Source organism: Arachis ipaensis, chromosome B4 (assembly GCF_059453495.1).
Source record: "Arachis ipaensis isolate K30076 ecotype BB chromosome B4, ASM5945349v1, whole genome shotgun sequence".
Lineage (NCBI taxonomy): Eukaryota > Viridiplantae > Streptophyta > Magnoliopsida > Fabales > Fabaceae > Arachis > Arachis ipaensis.
The window spans coordinates 87514537-87537683 of NC_142439.1; the positions used below are offsets into that span (position 1 = coordinate 87514537).

Below are 23147 nucleotides of genomic sequence, written 5' to 3' on the forward strand. Positions count from 1 at the left end.
TCGGAATCTTCGTGGTGTAAGCTAGAATGATGGCGGCATTCAAGAGAATCCGGAAGGTCTAAACCTTGTCTGTGGTATTCCGAGTAGGATTTAATGATTGAATGACTGTGACGAGCTTCAAACTCGCGATTGCCGGGCGTAGTGACAGACGCAAAAGGATAGTAAATCCTATTCCAGCATGATCGAGAACCGACAGATGAATAGCCGTGCCGTGACAGGGTGCGTTGATCATTTTCACTGAGAGGATAAGATGAAACCATTGACAAGGGTGATGCCTCCAGACGATTAGTCGTGCCGTGACAGGGCATTTGGATCATTTTCCCGAGAGAAGACCGAAAGTAGCCATTGACAATGGTGATGTATCACATAAAGCCAGCCATGGAAAGGAGTAAGACTGATTGGATGAAGATAGCAGGAAAGCAGAGGTTCAGAGGAACAAAAGCATCTCTATTCGCTTATCTGAAATTCTCACCAATGATTTACATAAGTATTTCTATCCCTGTTTTATTAATTATTATTCGAAAACACCATTATCACTTTATATCTGCCTGACTGAGATTTACAAGGTGACCATAGCTTGCTTCATACCAACAATCTCCGTGGGCTTCGACCCTTACTCACGTAAGGTATTACTTGGACGACCCAGTGCACTTGCTGGTCAGTTGTGCGAAGTTGTGAACCATGGTATTGACATCATGTTTTTGGCGCCATTACCAGGGAAAGAAAGAGCAATGAATTTTACACAATCAAAGTGTAATCACAATTTCTGCGCACCAATTTTTTGGCGCCATTGCCGGGGATTGTTTGAGTTTTCGGCAAGCTTTTGGTCCGGTAACATCAGTGCCAAGTTTGGATCCGGCAACAACACCAAGTTTTTGGCGCCGTTGCCGGGGATTGTTTGAGTTTGGACAACTGACGGTTCATCTTGTTGCTCAGATTAGGTAATTTTATTTTTATTTTTATTTTCAAGAATTTTTCAAAAATCTTTCAAAAATTTCTCCTTTGTTTTCGAAAAAAAAATGTTTTCAAAAATCTATTTTCCTTCAGAATTTTTAAGAATAAATTCTAGTGTTTCATGAAGCATGTGAAGCCTGGCTGGCTGTAAAGCCATGTCTAAATTCTTTTGGACTGAGGCTTCCACTCATAAGTATATGAAGTTGGATGAAATATCAGCTGTTGTATACATGAGAGGTATCTATGTTTGCTGAATCTTGGCTGGCCATTGGCCATGTCTAGTATTTTGGACTGGAGTTTTCATTGAAAGCTTGGCTGGCTAGTGAGCCATGTCTAATTCCTGGACTGAAGCTTTAGACTAAGAGCACAAGATTCCTGGAATTCATATTAAAGATTTTGAAATCCTTATTTTTGTTTTTCAAATAATTTTCGAAAAAATCCAAAAAAATTAGAAAATCATAAAAATAAAAAATATTTGTTGTGTTTCTTGTTTGAGTCTTGAGTCATATCATAAGTTTGGTGTCACTTGCATATGCATCTTGCATTTTTAGAAAATTCATGCATTCATAGTGTTCATCATGATCTTCAAGTTGTTCTTGGTAAGTCTTCTTGTTTGATCTTGATGATTTCATGTTTTGTGTCTTTTCTTGTTTTTCATATGCATTCTTGAATTTTTAGTGTCTAAGCATTAAAGAATTCTAAGTTTGGTGTCTTGCATGTTTTCTTTGCATTAAAAATTTTTCAAAAATATGTTCTTGATGTTCATCATGATCTTCATAGTGTTCTTGGTGTTCATCTTGACATTCATAGCATTCTTGCATGCATCACATGTTTTGATCTAAAATTCTCATGCATTGCATAATTTTCATATTTTTCTCCCTCATCATAAAAATTCAAAAATCAAAAAAATTATCTTCCCCTTTTTCTCTCATCAAATTCGAAAATTTGAGTTGATTTTTTCAAAAATTTTTAAAATCAAATTGTTTCTTATGAGTCAAATCAAATTTTCAATTTGAAAATCTTATCGTTTTCTTAATTTTACATCATATTTTCGAAAATAACATCAACAATTAATGTTTTGATTCAAAAATTTCAAGTTTGTTACTTGCTTGATAAGAAAGATTCAAACTTTAAGTTCTAGAATCATATCTTGTGATTTCTTGTGAACCAAGTCATTAATTGTGATTTTAAAAATCAAATCTTTTTCAAAACTAATTTCTATCATATCTTTTCAAAAATTTCTTTTCATCTTATCTTTTTCAAAAATTTGATTTCAAAATATCTTTTCTAACTTCCTAACTTCTTATCTTTTCAAAATTTGTTTCAACTAACTAACTAACTTTTTGTTTGTTTCTTATCTTTTTCAAAACCACCTAACTAACTCTCTCTCTCTAATTTTCGAAAATATCTTCCCTCTTTTTCAAAAATCTCTTTTTAATTAACTAATTATTTTAATTTTTAAATCTTAATTTTCGAAAATTACTAACATTTTTCAAAAACTATTTTCAAAAATCACTAACTCTTTTTCAAAAATTATTTTCGAAAATTCCTTCTCTCTCATCCCCTTCTATTTATTTATTCATCTACTAACATCTCTTCCTCACACCACCAAAAATCCGAACCCTCTCTTTCTCTGAGTTCAAATTTTTTTCTTTTTTTCTTCTACTAACACAAGGACCACTATACTGTGGTATAAAGGATCCATATTATTATTATTATTATTTCTGTGCCCTCTTCTTTGTCATACGAGCAGGAGCAAGGACAAGAATATTCTTGTTGAAGCAGATCCAGAACCTGAAAGGACTCTGAAGAGAAAACTAAGAGAAGCTAAAATACAACAATCCAGAGATAACCTTTCAGAAATTTTCGAACAGGAAGAAGAGATGGCAGCCGAAAATAATAATAATGCAAGGAGAATGCTTGGTGACTTTACTGCACCTAATTCCAATTTACATGGAAGAAGCATCTCCATTCTTGCCATTGGAGCAAACAACTTTGAGCTGAAACCTCAATTAGTTTCTCTGATGCAGCAGAACTGCAAGTTTCATGGACTTCCATCTGAAGATCCTTTTCAGTTCTTAACTGAATTCTTGCAGATATGTGATACTGTTAAGACTAATGGAGTAGATCCTGAAGTCTACAGGCTCATGCTTTTCCCTTTTGCTGTAAGAGACAGAGCTAGAATCTGGTTGGACTCTCAACCCAGAGACAGCCTGAACTTTTGGGATAAGCTGGTCACGGCTTTCTTAGCCAAGTTCTTTCCTCCTCAAAAGCTGAGCAAGCTTAGAGTGGATGTTCAAACCTTCAGACAGAAAGAAGGTGAATTCCTCTATGAAGCTTGGGAAAGATACAAACAGTTGACCAAAAAGTGTCCTTCTGACATGCTTTCAGAATGGACCATCCTGGATATATTCTATGATGGTTTATCTGAGCTATCAAAGATGTCATTAGATACTTCTGCAGGTGGATCCATTCACCTAAAGAAAACGCCTGCAGAAGCTCAAGAACTCATTGACATGGTTGCAAATAACCAGTTCATGTACACTTCTGAAAGGAATCCTGTGAATAATGGGACGCCTATGAAGAAGGGAGTTCTTAAGGTTGATACTCTGAATGCCATATTGGCTCAGAACAAAATATTGACTCAGCAAGTCAATATGATTTCTCAGAGTCTGAATGGAATGCAAGCTGCATCCAACAGTACTCAAGAGGCATCTTCTGAAGAAGAAGCTTATGATCCTGAGAACCCTGCAATAGCAGAGGTGAATTACTTAGGTGAACCTTATGGAAACACCTATAACTCATCATGGAGAAATCATCCAAATTTCTCATGGAAGGATCAAAAGCCTCAACAAGGCTTTAATAATGGTGGAAGAAACAGGTTTAACAATAATAAACCCCTTCCATCATCCACTCAGCAACAGACAGAGAATTCTGAGCAGAATCCATCTAGCTTAGCAAACTTAGTCTCTGATCTATCCAAGGCCACTGTAAGTTTCATGAATGAAACAAGGTCTTCCATTAGAAATTTGGAAGCACAAGTGGGCCAGCTGAGTAAAAGGATCACTGAAATCCCTCCTAGCACTCTCCCAAGCAATACAGAAGAAAATCTAAAAGGAGAGTGCAAGGCCATTGACATAACTAAAATGGCCGAACCCAATGAGGGAGAGGAGGACGTGAATCCCAAGGAGGAAGACCTCCTGGGACGTCCAGTGATCAATAAGGAGCTTCCCTCTGAGGAACCAAAGGACTCTGAGGCTCATCTAGAGACCATAGAGATCCCATTAAACCTCCTGATGCCATTCATGAGCTCTGATGAGTATTCCTCTTCTGAAGAGAATGAGGATGTTACTGAAGAGCAAACAGCCAAGTTTCTTGGTGCAATCATGAAGCTGAATGCCAAATTATTTGGCATTGATACTTGGGAAGCTGAACCTCCCTTGTTCATCAATGAACTAAGTGATCTGGATCAACTGACATTGCCTCAGAAGAGACAGGATCCTGGAAAGTTCATAATACCTTGTACTATAGGCACCATGATCTTTAAGGCTCTGTGTGACCTTGGTTCAGGGATAAACCTCATGCCCTTCTCTATAATAGAGAAACTGGGAATCTATGGGGTGCAAGCTGCTAGAATCTCATTAGAGATGGCAGATAATTCAAGAAAACAGGCTTATGGACAAGTAGAGGACGTGTTAGTAAAGGTTGAAGGCCTTTACATCCCTGCTGATTTCATAGTCCTGGATACTGTAAAGGAAGAGGATGAATCCATCATCCTAGGAAGACCTTTCCTAGCCACAGCAAGAGCTGTGATTGATGTGGACAGAGGAGAATTGATCCTTCAAATGAATAAGGACAACCTTGTATTTACAACTCAAGGATCTCTCTCTGCATCCATGGAGAGGAAGCAGAAAAAGCTTCTCTCAAAGCAGAGTCAAACAAAGCCCCCACAGTCAAACTCTAAGTTTGGTGTTGGGAGGCCACAACCAAACTCTAAGTTTGGTGTTGAACTCCCATATCCAAACTCTAAGTTTGGTGTTGGAGAGTCTCAACAATGCTCTGAACATTTATGAGGTTCCATGAGAGCCCACTGTCAAGCTATTGACATTAAAGAAGCGCTTGTTGGGAGGCAACCCAATTTTTATTTATCTAACAATATTTTTCTTAGTTATATGTCTTTATAGGTTCATGATCATGTGGAGTCACAAAATGAATATAAAAATTGAAAACGGAATCAAAAACAGCAGAAGAAAAATCACACCCTGGAGGAGCATCTGCCTGGCGTTCAACGCCAGAACAAAGCATGGTTCTGGCGCTGAACGCCCAAAATGGGCAGCATCCTGGCGCTGAACGCCCAGAACAAGCATGGTTCTGGTGTTCAACACCAGAAATGGCTAGTAAATGGGCGTTGAACGCCCAAAATGGGCACCAACCTGGCGTTGAACGCCCAGAGTTGTGTGCAAGGGCATTTTGCATGCCTAAATTGGTGCAGGGATGTAAATGCCTTGACACCTCAAGATCTGTGGCCCCCATAGGATCATCTCAGGATCTGTGGACCCCACAGGATCATCTCAGGATCTGTGGACCCCACAGGATCATCTCAGGATCTGTAGACCCCACAGGATCCCCACCTACCTCCACTCACTTCCTCTCATCCCTCACCACTCTCTTTCACACAACCCCATAAACACTCTTCCCCAAAAACCCTTCACCAATCACCTCAATCTCTCTTCCCCATCACCTCTTCACCACTCACATCCATCCACTCTTCCCCATAAACCTACCTCATAAACTCCACCTACCTTCAAAATTCAAAACCAATTTCCCACCCAAACCCACCCTAAATGGCCGAACCTTAACCCACCTCCCTCCCCTATATATAGCCCTCCATTCTTCCTCATTTTCACACAACACAACCCTCTCCTCTCTACTTGGCCGAAACACACTTCACCCCTCTTCTCCATATTTTCTTCTTCTTCTTCATCTATTCTTTCTTTTATTGCTCGAGGGCGAGCAATATTCTAAGTTTGGTGTGGTAAAAGCATAAGCTTTTTGTTTTTCCATTACCATTGATGGCACCTAAGACCGGAGAATCCTCTAGAAAGGGAAAAGGGAAGACAAAAACTTCCACCTCCGAGTCATGGGAGATGGAAAGGTTCATCTCCAAAGCCCATCAAGACCACTTCTATGATGTTGTGGCCAAGAAGAAGGTGATCCCTAAGGTCCCTTTCAAACTCAAAAGAAATGAGTATCCGGAGATCTGACATGAAATTCAAAGAAGAGGTTGGTAAGTTCTAACAAACCCCATCCAACAAGTCGGCATCCTAATGGTTCAAGAGTTCTATGCCAATGCATGGATCACCAAGAACCATGATCAAAGTAAGAACCCGGATCCAAAGAACTATGTTACAATGGTTCGGGGGAAATACTTAGATTTTAGTCCGGAAAATGTGAGGTTGGCGTTTAACTTGCCTATGATGCAAGGAGATGCACGCCCCTACACTAGAAGGGTCAACTTTAATCAAAGGTTGGACCAAGTCCTTATGGACATATGTGTGGAAGGAGCTCAATGAAAGATTGACTCCAAGGGCAAGCCGGTTCAACTAAGAAGATTGGACCTCAAGCCTGTGGCTAGAGGATGGTTGGAGTTCATTCAATGCTCAATCATTCCCACTAGCAACCGATCTGAAGTCACTGTGGATCGGGCCATCATGATTCACAGCATCATGATTGGAGAGGAAATAGAAGTTCATGAAGTCATCTCTAATGAACTCTACAAAATAGCCGAAAAGTCATCCCCCATGGCAAGGCTAGGTTTTCCTCATCTTATCTGCCATCTATGTTACTCAGCTGGAGCTTTCATAGAAGGGAACACTCCTATTAAGGAAGAGAAGCCCATTGGTGCACGAATTGTGAATCACACTTTTCACAACTCGTACCACTAACCAGCAAGTGCACTGGGTCGTCCAAGTAATACCTTACGTGAGTAAGGGTCGAATCCCACGGAGATTGTTGGTTTGAAGCAATCTATAGTTATCTTGAAATTCTTAGTCAGGAAGTCAATTGTATTTATCAGTTGAATTGCGAATAAACAAGAGAGCATGGGTTAAAGGTTACTTGTTATGCAGTAATGGAGAATATGTTGAAGTTTTGGAGATGCTTTGTCTTCTGAACCTCTGCTTTCCTCTGTCCTCTGGTTCACGCACGCACGTCCTTCTATGGCAAGCTGTGTGTTGGGGCATCACCGTTGTCAATGGTTACATCCCCTCCTCTTGTAAAAATGATCCAAATGCTCTGTCACAGCACGGCTAATCATCTGAGGTTCCCGATCGTGCTGGAATAGGATTCACCCTCCTTTTGCGTCTGTCACTACGCCCAGCACTCGCGAGTTTGAAGTTCGTCACAGTCATTCAATCCCTGAATCCTACTCGGAATACCACAGACAAGGTTTAGACTTTCTGGATTCTCATGAATGCCGCCATCAATCTAGCTTATACCACGGAGATTCTGATTAAGGAATCTAAGAGATATTCATTCAATCTGATGTAGAACGGAGGTGATTGTCAGACACACGTTCATGGATTGAGGAAGGTGATGAGTGTCACTGATCATCACCCTCTCCATAGTTAGGCGCGAATGGATATCTTAGATAGGAACACGCATGTTTGAATGGAAAACAGAAATACTTGCATTAATTCATCGAGACACAGCAGAGCTCCTCACCCCCCAACAATGGAATTTAGAGACTCATGCAGTCAAAGAGTACAAAGTTTAGATCTAAAATGTCATGAGATACAAGATAAGTCTCTAAAAGTTGTTTAAATACTAAACTAGTAGCCTAGGTTTACAGCAATTGAGTAAACTATAACAGATGGTATAGAGATCCACTTCTGGGGCCCACTTGGTGTGTGCTGGGGCTGAGACTTAAGCAATTCACGTGCATAAGGCCATTTTGGGCGTTCAACGCCAGGTTTGGATCCATTTCTGGCGTTGAACTCCAACTTTTAATCCTTTTCTGGCGCTGGACGCCAGAATTGGGCAGAGAACTGGCGTTGAACGCCAGTTTACGTCATCTATCCTTGAGCAAAGTATAGACTATTATATATTGCTGGAAATCCCTGGATGTCTACTTTCCAACGCAATTAGAAGCACGCCATTTTGAGTTTTGTAGCTCCAGAAAATCCACTTTGAGTGCAGGGAGGTCAGAATCCAACAGCATTAGCAGTCCTTTTTTCAGCCTGAATCAGATTTTTGCTCAGCTCCCTCAATTTCAGCCAGAAAAATACCTGAAATTACAGAAAAACACACAACTCATAGTAAAGTCCAGAAATATAAATTTTTCCTAAAAACTAATGGAAATGAACTAAAAACTAACTAAAACATACTAAAAACTATATGAAATTAACCCCAAAAAGCGTATAAAATATCTGCTCATCACAACACCAAACTTAAACTGTTGCTTGTCCTCAAGCAACTAGACAAATAAAATAGGAGACTAATAGGTTGAGAAGCAATAATATCTCAGAGTTTTTGAGTGAAGCTCAGATTCTAATTAGATGAGCGGGACTAGTAGCTTTTTGCTTCCGAACAGTTTTGGCATCTCACTTTATCCATTGAAGCTCAGAGTGATTGGCATCTATAGGAACTTAGAATTCAGATAGTGTTATTGATTCTCCTATTTCAGTATGATGATTCTTGAACACAGCTATTTTATGAGTCTTGGCCGTGGCCCTAAGCACTTTGTTTTCCAGTATTACCACCGGATACATAAATGCCACAGACACATAATTGGGTGAACCTTTTCAGATTGTGGCTCAGCTTTGCTAAAGCCCCCAATTAGAGGTGTCCAGGGTTCTTAAGCACACTCTTCTTTTTACTTTGGACCTTGACTTTAACCTCTCAGTCTCAAGTTCTCACTTGACACCTACACGCCACAAGCACATGGTTAGGGACAGCTTGGTTTAGCCGCTTAGACCAGGATTTTATTCCTTTAGGCCCTCCTATCCACTGATGCTCAAAGCTTTGGGATCCTTTTTATTTGCCCTTGCCTTTTGGTTTTAAGGGTTATTGGCTTTTTGCTCTTGCCTCTTGGTTTTAAGAGCTTTTGGCTTTTTCTGCTTACTTTTTCTTTTTCTTTCTATATTTTTTTTTCGCCTATTTTATTATATATATATTTTTTCTGCAAGCTTTGTTCTTTGCTGCTTTTTCTTGCTTCAAGAATCGTTTTTATGATTTTTTAGATTATCAATAACATGTCTCATGTTCATCATTCTTTCAAGAGCCAACATATTTAACAGTCTTAAACAACAAATTCAAAAGACATATGCACTGTTCAAGCATTCATTCAGAAGACAGAAAGCATTGCCACCACATGTTACTAATTAGAATTTTTCTTATTAAAAACTCGAAATTTTATTGCCTCTTATTCAAAAGATCTACTATTTTATTCATGTTTGCTGATGATGAGAAAAATAGACTATAACTTAATTGGGGATAAAATCAAAATAGACACTAATTACTACTAATGATCATGTAATGAAGACACAAACATAGATAAGCACTTAACATAGAGAAAACGAAAAACAGAGAAAGTAAGAACAAGGAACGAGTCCACCTTAGTGATGATGGCATTTCCTTCTTGAGGAACCAATGATGTTCTTGAGCTCTTTTATGTCTCTTCCTTGCCTTTGTGGCTTGATTCCTAGTGATTTTTGGTATTTCTATCCTCAGTTGCTTCCAATAATTATGTGGAGGGAAGTGCATCCCCTGAGGTATCTCAGGGATCTCTTGATTTGCAGCCACATGTTCTACCACTGAGCTATAGATCCTTCACATAATTGTTTTACCACACCAAACTTAGAATGTTGCTCGCCCTCGAGCAAAAGAAGAAGAAATAGATGAAGAAGAAGATGTGGAAAAAAAACTAGGATTATGAGGAGGGAAGGTGGGGATCCTGTGGGGTCCACAGATCTTGAAATGATCATGTGAGGTCCACAGATCTTGAGGTGTCAAGGCATTTACATCCCTGCACCAATTTAGGCATGCAAAATGCCCTTGCACACAACTCTGGGCGTTCAGCGCCAGGTTGGTGCCCATTTTGGGCGTTCAATGCCCATTTACTAGCCATTTCTGGCGTTGAACGCCAAAACCATGCTTGTTCTGGGCGTTCAGTGCCAGAACCATGCTCTGTTCTGGCGTTGAACGCCAGACAGGTGCTTCCTCCAGGGTGTGATTTTTCTTCTGCTGTTTTTGATTCCGTTTTCAATTTTTAATATTTATTTTGTGACTCCACATGATCATGAACCTAATAAAACATGAAAAACCATGAAAATAAATAAAAATTGGGTTGCCTCCCAACAAGCGCTTCTTTAATGTCCTTAGCTAGACCTTGCTGAGCTTTTAATCTAGCTTCAACCTTGAGCACTCTTGCTCAACATTGCCTTCAAGATAGTGCTTGATTCTCTGTCCATTAACAATGAACTTCTTGTCAGAGTCAATATCTTGAAGCTCTACATAACCATATGGTGATACGCTTGTAATCACGTATGGTCCCCTCCACCGGGATTTCAATTTCCCGGGGAATAGCCTGAGTCTAGAGTTGAACAGCAGAACCTTCTGTCCTGGTTCAAAGATTCTAGATGACAGCTTTCTGTCATGCCACTTTTTTTATTTCTCTTTATAAAGCTTGGCATTTTAGGAATCTGGTTGCCCAGTAGGCCTTATGTTCCAGTTCTACGGGCAGGTGACATGCCTTACCATACACCAGTTGGTATGGAGAGGTCCCTATAGGGGTCTTGAATGCTGTTCTGTAAGCCCACAGAGCATCATCCAAGCTCCTTGCCCAATCCTTTCTACGGGTATTTACAGTCCGCTCTAGAATTCTTTTTAGCTCTCTGTTAGAGACTTCAGCTTGTCCATTAGTCTGTGGATGATATGGAGTCGCCACCTTGTGGCGAATCCCATACCGGACCATGGCAGAGTAAAGCTGTTTGTTGCAGAAGTCAACTGCCACCAGAATATAAGTGTTTGAGAATGATGGTGGGAAAGGTCCCATGAAGTCAATTCCCCATACATCAAACAACTCAATTTCCAAGATTCCTTGTTGAGGCATGGCGTAACCATGAGGCAGATTACCAGCTCTTTGGCAACTGTCACAGTTACGTACAAACTCTCGGGAATCTTTATAGAGTGTGGGCCAATAGAAGCCACATTGGAGGACCTTGGTGGCTGTTCACTCACCTCCGAAATGGCCTCCATATTGAGATCCATGGCAATGCCACAGGATCCTCTGTGCTTCTTCTCTAGGCACACACCTACGGATTATTCCGTCTGCACATCTCTTAAAGAGATAGGGTTCATCCCACAAGTAGTACTTTGCATCAGTAATTAATTTCTTCTTTTGTATCCTTTTGTACTCCTTGGGTATGAACCTTGCAGCTTTATAGTTTGCAATATCGGCAAATCATGGTGTTTCCTGAATGGCAAATAAATGCTCATCCAGAAAAGTCTCAGAGATCTCAAGAGAGGGGAGGGGCGTCCCTTCTACTAGCTCTATCTGGGACAGATGATCAGCCACTTGGTTCTCTGTCCCTTTTCTGTCTCTTATTTCTATATCAAACTCTTGCAGAAGCAACACCCATCTAATGAGCCTGGGTTTTGAATCCTGCTTTGTGAGTAGATATTTAAGAGCAGCATGATCAGTATACACAATCACTTTTGATCCTACTAAGTATGATCTGAACTTGTCAATGGCGTAAACCACTGCAAGTAATTCTTTTTCTGTGGTAGTGTAATTTTTCTGGGCATCATTTAGAACGCGACTAGCGTAATAAATGACGTGCAGAAGCTTGTCATGCCTCTGTCCCAACACTGCACCAATGGCGTGATCACTGGCATCACACATTAGCTCAAATGGTAATGTCCAGTCTGGTGCAGAAATAACTGGTGTTGTGACCAGCTTAGCTTTCAGCGTTTCAAACGCCTGCAGGCACTCTGTGTCAAACACAAATGGCGTGTCGGCAGCTAGCAGATTGCTTAGAGGTTTTGCGATTTTTGAAAAATCCTTTATAAACCTCCTATAGAATCCTGCGTGCCCCAGAAAGCTTCTGATTGCCTTAACATTGGCAGGTGGTGGTAACTTTTCAATTACCTCTATTTTTGCTTGATCCACCTCTATTCCCTTGTTTGAGATTTTATGCCCAAGAACAATCCCTTCAGTCACCATGAAGTGACATTTTTCCCAGTTTAAAACTAGGTTGGTCTCTTGGCATCTTTTCAGAACAAGTTTCAGGTGATCAAGACAGGAGCTGAATGAGTCTCCATATACTGAGAAGTCATCCATGAAGACTTCCAGAAATTTTTCCACCATATCAGAGAAAATAGAGAGCATGCATCTCTGGAAGGTTGCAGGCGCATTACACAGCCCAAATGGCATCCTTCTATAAGCAAACACTCCAGATGGACATGTGAATGCCGTTTTCTCTTGATCCTGAGGATCTACTGCAATCTGGTTATAGCCTGAGTAGCCGTCCAAAAAGCAGTAATAATCATGACCTGCTAGTCTTTCTAGCATCTGGTCTATGAATGGTAAAGGAAAATGATCCTTTCTGGTGGCTGTATTGAGCCTTCTGTAGTCAATACACATGCGCCACCCTGTAATTGTTCTTGTAGGAACCAGTTCATTTTTTTCATTATGAATCACTGTCATGCCTCCCTTTTTTGGGACGACTTGGACAGGGCTCACCCAGGGGCTATCAGAAATAGGATAAATAATCCCAGCCTCTAGTAATTTGGTGACCTCTTTCTGCACCACTTCCTTCATGGCTGGATTTAGCCGCCTCTGTGGTTGAACCACTGGTTTGGCATTATCCTCCAATAAGATTTTGTGCATGCATCTAGCTGGGCTTATGCCCTTAAGGTCACCTATGGACCACCCAAGAGCTGTCTTGTGTGTCCTTAGCACTTGAATAAGTGCTTCCTCTTCCTGTGAATTTAAGGCAGAGCTTATGATCACTGGAAAAGTGTCACCTTCTCCCAGAAATGCATATTTCAAGGATGGTGGTAATGGCTTGAGCTCGGGTTTAGGAGGTTTTTCTTCTTCCAGAAAAATTTTCAGAGGCTCTTTCATGTCCTCTGAATCCTCTAAATCAGGCTGAACATCTTTGAAGATGTTTTCCAACTCTGATTCGAGACTCTCAGCCATGTTGATCTCTTCTACCAAAGAGTCAATAAGATCAACTTTCATGCAGTCTTTTGATGTGTCAGGATGCTGCATGGCTTTGACAGCGTTCAACTTAAACTCATCATCATTGACTCTCAGGGTTATTTTCCCCTGTTGGACGTCAATGAGAGATCGTCCAGTTGCTAGGAAGGGTCTTCCTAGAATGAGAGTAGCACTCTTGTGCTCCTCCATTTCCAACACAACAAAGTCAGTGGGAAAGGCGAATGGCCCAACTCTGACAATCATGTCTTCAATCATGCCTGATGGGTATTTAGTGGAGCCATTAGCAAGTTGGAGACATGTCCTGGTTGGTTTAACTTCTTCAGTTAAGCCAAGCTTTCTGATAGTGGATGCAGGTATTAGGTTGATGCTTGCCCCAAGATCACATAAAGCTGTCTTGGTGCATTGACCTTCTAATATGCATGGTATCAGAAAACTCCCAGGGTCTTTGAGCTTCTCAGGAAAGCTTTTCAGAATGACTGCACTGCATTCTTCAGTGAGGAGAACTCTTTCTGTTTCTCTCCAATCCTTTTTATGACTCAAGATCTCTTTCATGAACTTGGCATAAGAAGGTATTTGCTCAAGTGCTTCTGCAAATGGAATCTTTATTTCAAGAGTCCTGAGGTAATCTGCAAAGCGAGCAAATTGCTTATCCTGCTCCTCTTTCCGGAGTTTTTGAGGATAAGGTATCTTGGCTTTATATTCTTCAACCTTAGTTGCTGTAGATTTACTGCCTACAGAAGTGGTTGAAGAAGCCTTTTTAGAGGGGTTGTTATCAGCATTTGTGTGAGCCTGATCCCTCACTGGCAATTGAGTGCCAGAGTTAGAAACTGGAGTGACGTTAGATGCCAACTCCTTGTCTGTTCCTGGCGTCTGAACGCCAGAATTGTGCCCATTTTGGGCGTTCAGCGCCAGATCCTGCCCATTTTGGGCGTTCAACGCCAGATCCTTGCCCATTTCTGGCATTGAACGCCACTCCTGCTTCGTTTCTGGCGTTGAACGCCAGTTTTGGCCATGGTCTGGGCGTTCAGCGCCAGCCTTCTACCAATTTTCTGGCGTTTTAGCGCCAGAATTAATTTTCCCTGGGCTCTTACTGTCCTCAGGTGAATCTTGGGTGGTTTGCTCATTTCTTGGCTTTTTGCTGCCTTGAGGTGGGTTATTTAATGTTTTTCCACTTCTTAATTGAACTGCTTGGCATTCTTCTGTTATTTGTCTTGATAGCTGTTGTTTTGTTTGCCTAAACTGTTCTTCCATATGTATATTTGCCATTCTTGTCTCTTGTAGCCTATCTTTAAATTTGGCTAGTTGCCTTGTTAGAAAGTCCAACTGCTGATTGAATTCAGCAGCTTGTTTTACAGGACTGAGTTCAGCAGTTGCTGTCTTAACCTCTTCTTTCATGGAAGGGTCACTGCTTAGGTACAGATGCTGATTCTTGGCAACTGTATCAATGAGCTCTTGAGCCTCTTCAATTGTCTTTCTCATGTGGATAGATCCACCAGCTGAGTAATCAAGAGACATCTGAGCTCCTTCTGCAAGCCCATAATAGAAGATGTCTAACTGAACCCACTCTGAAAATATTTCAGAGGGGCATTTTCGTAGCATCTCTCTGTATCTCTCCCAGGCATCATAAAGAGATTCATTATCTCCTTGTTTGAAGCCTTGGATGTCCAGCCTTAACTGTGTCATCCGTTTTGGGGGAAAGTATTGATTCAGGAATTTTTCTGTTAGCTGTTTCCATGTCCTTATGCTGGCCTTAGGTTGGTTATTCAACCACCTCTTAGCTTGATCTTTTACAGCAAATGGAAATAGTAACAGTCTGTAGACATCCTGATCTATTTCTTTATCATGTACTGTGTCAGCAATCTGTAGAAACTGTGCCAGAAACTCTGTAGGTTCTTCCTGTGGAAGACCGGAATACTGGCAACTTTGCTGCACCATGATAATGAGCTGAGGATTCAACTCAAAGCTACTGACTCCAATGGAGGGTATGCAGATGCTACTCCCATATGAAGCAGTAGAGAGGTTAGAATATGACCCCAGAGTCCTCCTGGACTGTTCATTTCCACTTAGATCCATGATGGAGAAAGGGAGATGATGTAAAATAAAAAAATTTATTTTTATTTATTTATTTCGAAAATGAAATAAATTAAAATAAAATAAATAAAAATGGTTAAAAATTTTCGAAAAAATGAGGAGAGAGAGAAGGTGGTTAGGAAGTTTTGAAAAGGATATGATGATTTTTGAAAAAGGTTTTAAATTTTGAAGTAAAAATCTGAATTTTAAAGGTAATTTTCGAAAATTAGCTTTAAAACAGAGAGAAACAATAAGATAGCACAGGATTCAAAATTTTTAGATCTAGTGCTCCTTGTTTTTGAAAATTTTGGAGAGAAAATACCAAGGAACACCAAACTTAAAATTTTTAAGATCAAGTCACAAGGAAAACTCAAGAACACTTTGAAGACTCACAAGAACACAAGAACATGAAGAAAGAACACCAAACTTAAAATTTTTAGAAAACCAAACCAAAATTTTCGAAAACCAAAGGGAAATCAACAAGAAAACACCAAACTTAAAGTTTGGCACAAAATTTAATAGAGAAATTATTATTTATGAAAAAGAAGATTTTGAAAAGAATATAAAAGATTCTAACCCAATTACCAAGAACACAGGCTAACGCTCTAGCCAAATGAGTTATGAATGTAACACTTGTTTTGAAGAAGTATTTTTTGAAAACTAATGTTTTGAAAAGACACAAGAAAAACAAGAAAAATCACAAAACAAGAAAAACTAAAGATCAAACAAGAAAAATTCAATAAAAATTACTTTTAGAAAAAAAATTTTTTTTTTTGAAAGAGAAAATAAGGATTCTAAAATTTTAACCAAAAACAATAATAAGAGACTCTAAACCAAGAAAAATTTTTCCTAATCTAAGCAACAAAATAAACCGTCAGTTGTCCAAACACGAACAATCCCCGGCAACGGCGCCAAAAACTTGGTGCACGAATTGTGAATCACACTTTTCACAACTCGTACCACTAACCAGCAAGTGCACTGGGTCGTCCAAGTAATACCTTACGTGAGTAAGGGTCGAATTCCACGGAGATTGTTGGTTTGAAGCAATCTATGGTTATCTTACAATTCTTAGTCAGAAAGTCAATTGTATTTATCAGTTGAATTGCGAATAAACAAGAGAGCATGGGTTAAAGGTTACTTGTTATGCAGTAATGGAGAATATGTTGGAGTTTTGGAGATGCTTTGTCTTCTGAACCTCTGCTTTCCTCTGTCCTCTGGTTCACGCACGCACGTCCTTCTATGGCAAGCTGTGTGTTGGGGCATCACCGTTGTCAATGGTTACATCCCCTCCTTTTGTGAAAATGATCCAAATGCTCTGTCATAGCACGACTAATCATCTGAGGTTCCCGATCGTGCTGGAATAGGATTCACCCTCCTTTTGCGTCTGTCACTACGCCCAGCACTCGCGAGTTTGAAGTTCGTCACAGTCATTCAATCCCTGAATCCTACTCGGAATACCACAAACAAGGTTTAGACTTTCCGGATTCTCATGAATGCCGCCATCAATCTAGCTTATACCACGGAGATTCTGATTAAGGAATCTAAGAGATATTCATTCAATCTGATGTAGAACGGAGGTGATTGTCAGACACACGTTCATGGATTGTGGAAGGTGATGAGTGTCACTGATCATCACCCTCTCCATAGTTAGGCGCGAATGGATATCTTAGATAGGAACACGCATGTTTGAATGGAAAACAGAAATACTTGCATTAATTCATCGAGACACAGCAGAGCTCCTCACCCCCAACAATGGAATTTAGAGACTCATGCCGTCAAAGAGTACAAAGTTTAGATCTAAAATGTTATGAGATACAAGATAAGTCTCTAAAAGTTGTTTAAATACTAAACTAGTAGCCTAGGTTTACAGCAATTGAGTAAACTATAACAGATGGTATAGAGATCCACTTCTGGGGCCCACTTGGTGTGTGCTGGGGTTGAGACTTAAGCAATTCACGTGCATAAGGCCATTTTGGGCGTTCAACGCCAGGTTTGGATCCATTTCTGGCGTTGAACTCCAACTTTTAATCCTTTTCTGGCGATGGACGCCAGAATTGGGCAGAGAACTGGCGTTGAATGCCAGTTTACGTCATCTATCCTTGAGCAAAGTATAGACTATTATATATTGCTGGAAAGCCCTGGATGTCTACTTTCCAACGCAATTAGAAGCACGCCATTTCGAGTTCTGTAGCTCCAGAAAATCCACTTTGAGTGCAGGGAGGTCAGAATCCAACAGCATCAGCAGTCCTTTTTTCAGCCTGAATCAGATTTTTGCTCAGCTCCCTCAATTTCAGTCAGAAAAATACCTGAAATTACAGAAAAACACACAACTCATAGTAAAGTCCAGAAATATGAATTTTTCCTAAAAACTAATGGAAATGAACTAAAAACTAACTAAAACATACTAAAAACTATATGAAATTAACCCCAAAAAGCGTATAAAATATCCGCTCATCACCCATCACTAAGAAAAAGATGGAGCAAGCAAGAGAGCCCATTCATGGAGCTCAAGAGGCGCAAGAAGCTCATCACCATGAGATCCCAGAGATGCCTCAAATGCAATTTCCTCCACAAAACTATTGGGAGCAAATCAACACCTCCCTAGGAGAATTGAGTTCCAATATGGGACAATTAAGGGTGGAACATCAAGAGCACTCCATCATGCTCCATGAAATAAGAGAAGATCAAAAAGTAATGAGGGAGGAGCAACAAAGACAAGGAAGAGACATAGAAGAGCTCAAGGACATCATTGGTTCCTCAAGAAGGAAACGCCACCATCACTAAGGTGGATTCATTCCTTGTTCTTATTTCTTCTGTTTTTCGTTTTCTATGTTGTGTGATTATATATGTTTGTGTCTTCATTACATGATCATTAGTAGTTAGTAACTTTGTCTTAAAGTTATAAATGTCCTATGAATCCATCACCTCTCTTAAATGAAAAATGTTTTAATTCAAAAGAACAAGAAGTACATGAGTTTCGAATTTATCCTTGAACTTAGTTTAATTATATTGATGTGGTGACAATGCTTCTTGTTTTCTGAATGAATGCTTGAACAGTGCATATATCTTTTGAAGTTGTTGTTTAAGAATGTTAAATATGTTGGCTCTTGAAAGAATGATGACTAGGAGACATGTTATTTGATAATCTGAAAAATCATAAAAATGATTCTTGAAGCAAGAAAAAGCAGCAAAGAACAAAGCTTACAAAAAAAAAAAGAAAAAAAAATAATAGGCGAAAAAAAATATAGAAAAAAAAAGAGAGAGAAAAAGCAAGCAGAAAAAGCCAATAACCCTTAAAACCAAAAGGCAAGGGTAAATAAAAAGGATCCCAAGGCTTTGAGCATCACTGGATAGGAGGGCCTAAAGGAATAAAATCCTGGTCTAAGCGGCTAAACCAAGCTGTCCCTAACCATGTGCTTGTGGCGTGTAGGTGTCAAGTGAAAACTTGAGACTGAGCGGTTAAAGTCAAGGTCCAAAGCAAAAGAAGAGTGTGCTTAAGAACCCTGGACACCTCTAATTGGGGACTTTAGCAAAGCTGAGTCACAATCTGAAAAGGTTCACCCAATTATGTGTCTGTGGCATTTATGTATCCGGTGGTAATACTGGAAAACAAAGTGCTTAGGGCCACGGCCAAGACTCATAAAATAGCTGTGTTCAAGAATCATCATACTGAACTAGGAGAATCAATAACACTATTTGAACTCTGAGTTCCTATAGATGCCAATCATTCTGGACCTCAATGGATAAAGTGAGATGCCAAAACTATTCAAGAGGCAAAAAGCTATAAGTCCCGCTCATATGATTGAAGCTATGTTTCATTGATAGTTTGGAATTTATAGTATATTCTCTTCTTTTTATCCTATTTGATTTTCAGTTGCTTGGGGACAAGCAATAATTTAAGTTTGGTGTTGTGATGAGCGGATAATTTATACGCTTTTTGACATTGTTTTTAGTATGTTTTTAGCAGTATCTAGTTACTTTTAGGGATGTTTTCATTAGTTTTTATGTTAAATTCACATTTCTGGACTTTACTATGAGTTTGTGTGTTTTTCTGTGATTTCAGGTATTTTCTAGCTGAAATTGAGGGACTTGAGCAAAAATCAGATTCAGAGGTTGAAGAAGGACTGCTGATGCTGTTGGATTCTGACCTTCCTGCACTCAAAGTGGATTTTCTGGAGCTATAGAACTCGAAACGGCGCACTTCCAATTGCGTTGGAAAGTAGACATCCAGGGCTTTCCAGCAATGTATAATAGTCCATACTTTGGCCAAGAATAGATGACGCAAACTGGCATTCAACGCCAGCTTTCTGCCCAAACTGGCACAAAAGCTGGCGTTCAACTCCAAGGAGGACCTCTACACGTGCAACACTCAAAGCTCAGCCCAAGCACACACCAAGTGGGCCCCGGAAGTGGATTTATGCATCAATTACTTACATCTGTAAACCCTAGTAGCTAGTTTATTATAAATAGGACATTTCACTATTGTATTAGATATCTTTTGAACCATCTTTGGATTATTTTTTTGATCCTTTGATCATCTTTGGACGCCTGGTTCTTAGATCAGAGGGGCTGGCCATTCGGCCATGCCTGGACCTTTCACTTATGTAATTTTAACGGTAGAGTTTCTACACTCTATAGATTAAGGTGTAGAGCTCTGCTGTTCCTCAAAGATTAATGCAAGTACTATTGTTTTCTATTCAATTCATCTTATTTCGCTTCCAAGATATTCATTCGCACTTCAACCTGAATGTGATGAACGTGACAATCATCATCATTCCCTATGAACGCGTGCCTGACAACCACTTCCGTTCTACATTCGAATTGAATGAGTATCTCTTAGATCTCTTAATCAGAATCTTCGTGGTGTAAGCTAGAATGATGGCGGCATTCAAGAGAATCCGGAAGGTCTAAACCTTGTCTATGGTATTCCGAGTAGGATTCAATGATTGAATGACTGTGACGAGCTTCAAACTCGCGATTGCCGGGCGTAGTGACAGACGCAAAAGGATAGTAAATCCTATTCCAGCATGATCGAGAACCGACAGATGAATAGCCGTGCCGTGACAGGGTGCGTTGATCATTTTCACTGAGAGGATAAGATGAAACCATTGACAAGGGTGATGCCTCCAGACGATTAGCCGTGCCGTGACAGGGCATTTGGATCATTTTCCCGAGAGAAGACCGAAAGTAGCCATTGACAATGGTGATGTATCACATAAAGCCAGCCATGGAAAGGAGTAAGACTGATTGGATGAAGATAGCAGGAAAGCAGAGGTTCAGAGGAACGAAAGCATCTCTATTCGCTTATCTGAAATTCTCACCAATGATTTACATAAGTATTTCTATCCCTGTTTTATTAATTATTATTCGAAAACACCATTATCACTTTATATCAGCCTGACTGAGATTTACAAGGTGACCATAGCTTGCTTCATACCAACTATCTCCGTGGGATTCGACCCTTACTTACGTAAGGTATTACTTGGACGACCCAGTGCACTTGCTGGTCAGTTGTGCGAAGTTGTGAACCATGGTATTGGCATCATGTTTTTGGCGCCATTACCAGGGAAAGAAAGAGCAATGAATTTTACACAATCAAAGTGTAATTACAATTTCTGCGCACCAACTAACAATTTCCAACTTCATCAATTCTCATTAATTGATCATACAAAGCATTTATAAATTATTTGTAATTATTCAATAAGCTTTTTGACTTTCTTAAATTAAAAACTCTTAGTCAAAACCGCATAATTTAAACGCGATAATCCCCTTTCTTTTTAAATCCATGGCAGCAACAACTTTAGCAATTCCATAGTGGCATAATCATCAACACTCAAGACAGCCCCAGCAGAAAAATAAGAGGAGCAAAATGGCCGTGCTAAAACAAAGACAAGCTATTGAAATTAAAACAAGAATTTGACCAAGAAACAACATTGGATCAGAACAAAGGTAAAATCATGGTAGGTTCAAGATTTCCAGAATTGAGACCAAGACAAGAAGGATGGTGCTGGTGCTGGTGGCATTCACAGCTGAAACCCTCAACAGAACCGGTGGTAGCTTCAAGTGGTTGAGATAGCAAACCCTAATGAAAGAGAGACGAAATTTGAGGAGTAACAGTGGCGCTGGTGGCTCTGGCAGTTGTTGTTAATGACCACCCAGACGGCAAGACAGCTCAAAACAGAACCAAATAGAGCGGCGGTAAGAGTAGCGGCCATGGGTGACGGTGACGCGAGATCTATCACCGCGACCATGAAGCATGACAGTGGCGTCTTCCCTCTCTCAATGGAGTTCTTATCTCTTTCCACCTTCCTCCATCCATGAGCTTCTCTCTCAAAAAATCAGGACAGCAGAAATGGAAGAGATTTATCGTGCTTCTCTCTCGCAAGCTGGCAAGAACGATGGTGACACAGGATTCAGCGACGGCTCCATCATTGGCAGCAGCGATGACTGGCAGGATGATGGCTCCGACGGCTGTGCGGCGCAACCTCCTCTCTCTCCCGTGCGAGTTTGTCCCTCTCTCTCTCTCTCCTAACGCTCCTGTCGATGGCAGTGAGGCGTGATGGCAAGCTGGATGCGGCGGCGCGGCAGCAAACCCCGCGCCGCCATCCCTCCCCCTCTCTTCTTCTTCTCCCTCACGATCTGATTTTCCCTCTCAACTCTCTCAAATTCCATCTCTTGTTTCTTTTCCTCTACTTTCTTTCTTTGTTGAGGTGTGGGTGTGGGTAAAGAAAGGGGGTAGGTTAGGGTTAAGGTAAGGTTGAGAGTGAGATTAGTGTCTATGTACGTCTGTGAAGGTGAGGGATGAGAAATTATACATGTTAAACAATAGGAATGTGTATAAAAATAAGAAATTTAGTAATAAAAATACACATTAGTAGTATAAGAGTTTTATAAAATCTTAAGATTAAAATAATTTAAAATATAATTATGATACTAAATATTATTTTAGGAACGTATAAAAATATATCTATCAAAAACTACAATAATCAAATTAATTATTTTTTCTCTTTTTTTTTTTAAAAAAATTGAATTCAAAATATTCATAAAAAAATCAATTTAATTATTCTTAATAAGTTGTTTTTTAAAAATAAGGAGTCTAAATTAATAAAATAAATTAGAACCTTTTTTATTTAAATTTTTAAAAATGCGAGTCATTACAAAGAGAGAGAAAGAAAGAGAGAGGTGTTGGACAAAAGGAAGTGATAGTGGCAGCAACGACAATAACAGAAGGAAAAAGTAGTATAAATGGATCAGACAAAAGGAAAATGAAATGGAATTAAGAAAAATAGGATAAAGATAAAGGACAAAATTGAATTTTTAAAAAATAATAAAGGACAAAAATAAAAAATTTGATAACTCATGAATTATGTTTAGTATCATAACTTAAAAGAGATACATTGAAGACATATCTTTTAGTATAACTGTATCTATTTAAAATTTTATAACTCAACAAATAAATAATATATATGTATCACTGGATCTATGTCTCTTATGTACATAGATATGAACACAGTACTGCCTTGTTAAATAGATGTACAATTAAGAAAGAGAAATTAGTCTAGATTCTAGATCATTTATTCTTATGAAAATTCCTTAAAGACATTATACTTGTGTATTTATGAATTTTTAGACTGAATTTAAAAGGAGAATAAGATTGAGAGATTAAGACCCACTTTAGATAAATTTCTTAAATAAGTTCAAAAGAGCTTAAAATATAAAATTTTTTATTTATAGCAGCTTATAAATAAGTTATTTTGTATTTGGATTTTTAGTTATAAAAGTACTTATTTTAAAGTTGTAGGATTTAGATAAATGATTCAAAAAATACAATTTTTTACACAAAGATAATGGATATTAAATAACAATGATAATAAATATCTTTTAATATTGAATGTTAATT

The 23147-nt window shown here is 39.4% G+C and overlaps 1 non-coding gene across 1 annotated transcript; it reads right to left on the reverse strand.

Moving 5' to 3' along the window:
* Positions 1-3233: 3233 nt before the first annotated feature.
* Positions 3234-3341, reverse strand: LOC148568262 (small nucleolar RNA R71). Its single transcript, XR_015882224.1, has one exon. It is a non-coding gene; the product is annotated as a small nucleolar RNA R71 (small nucleolar RNA).
* Positions 3342-23147: the final 19806 nt, after the last annotated feature.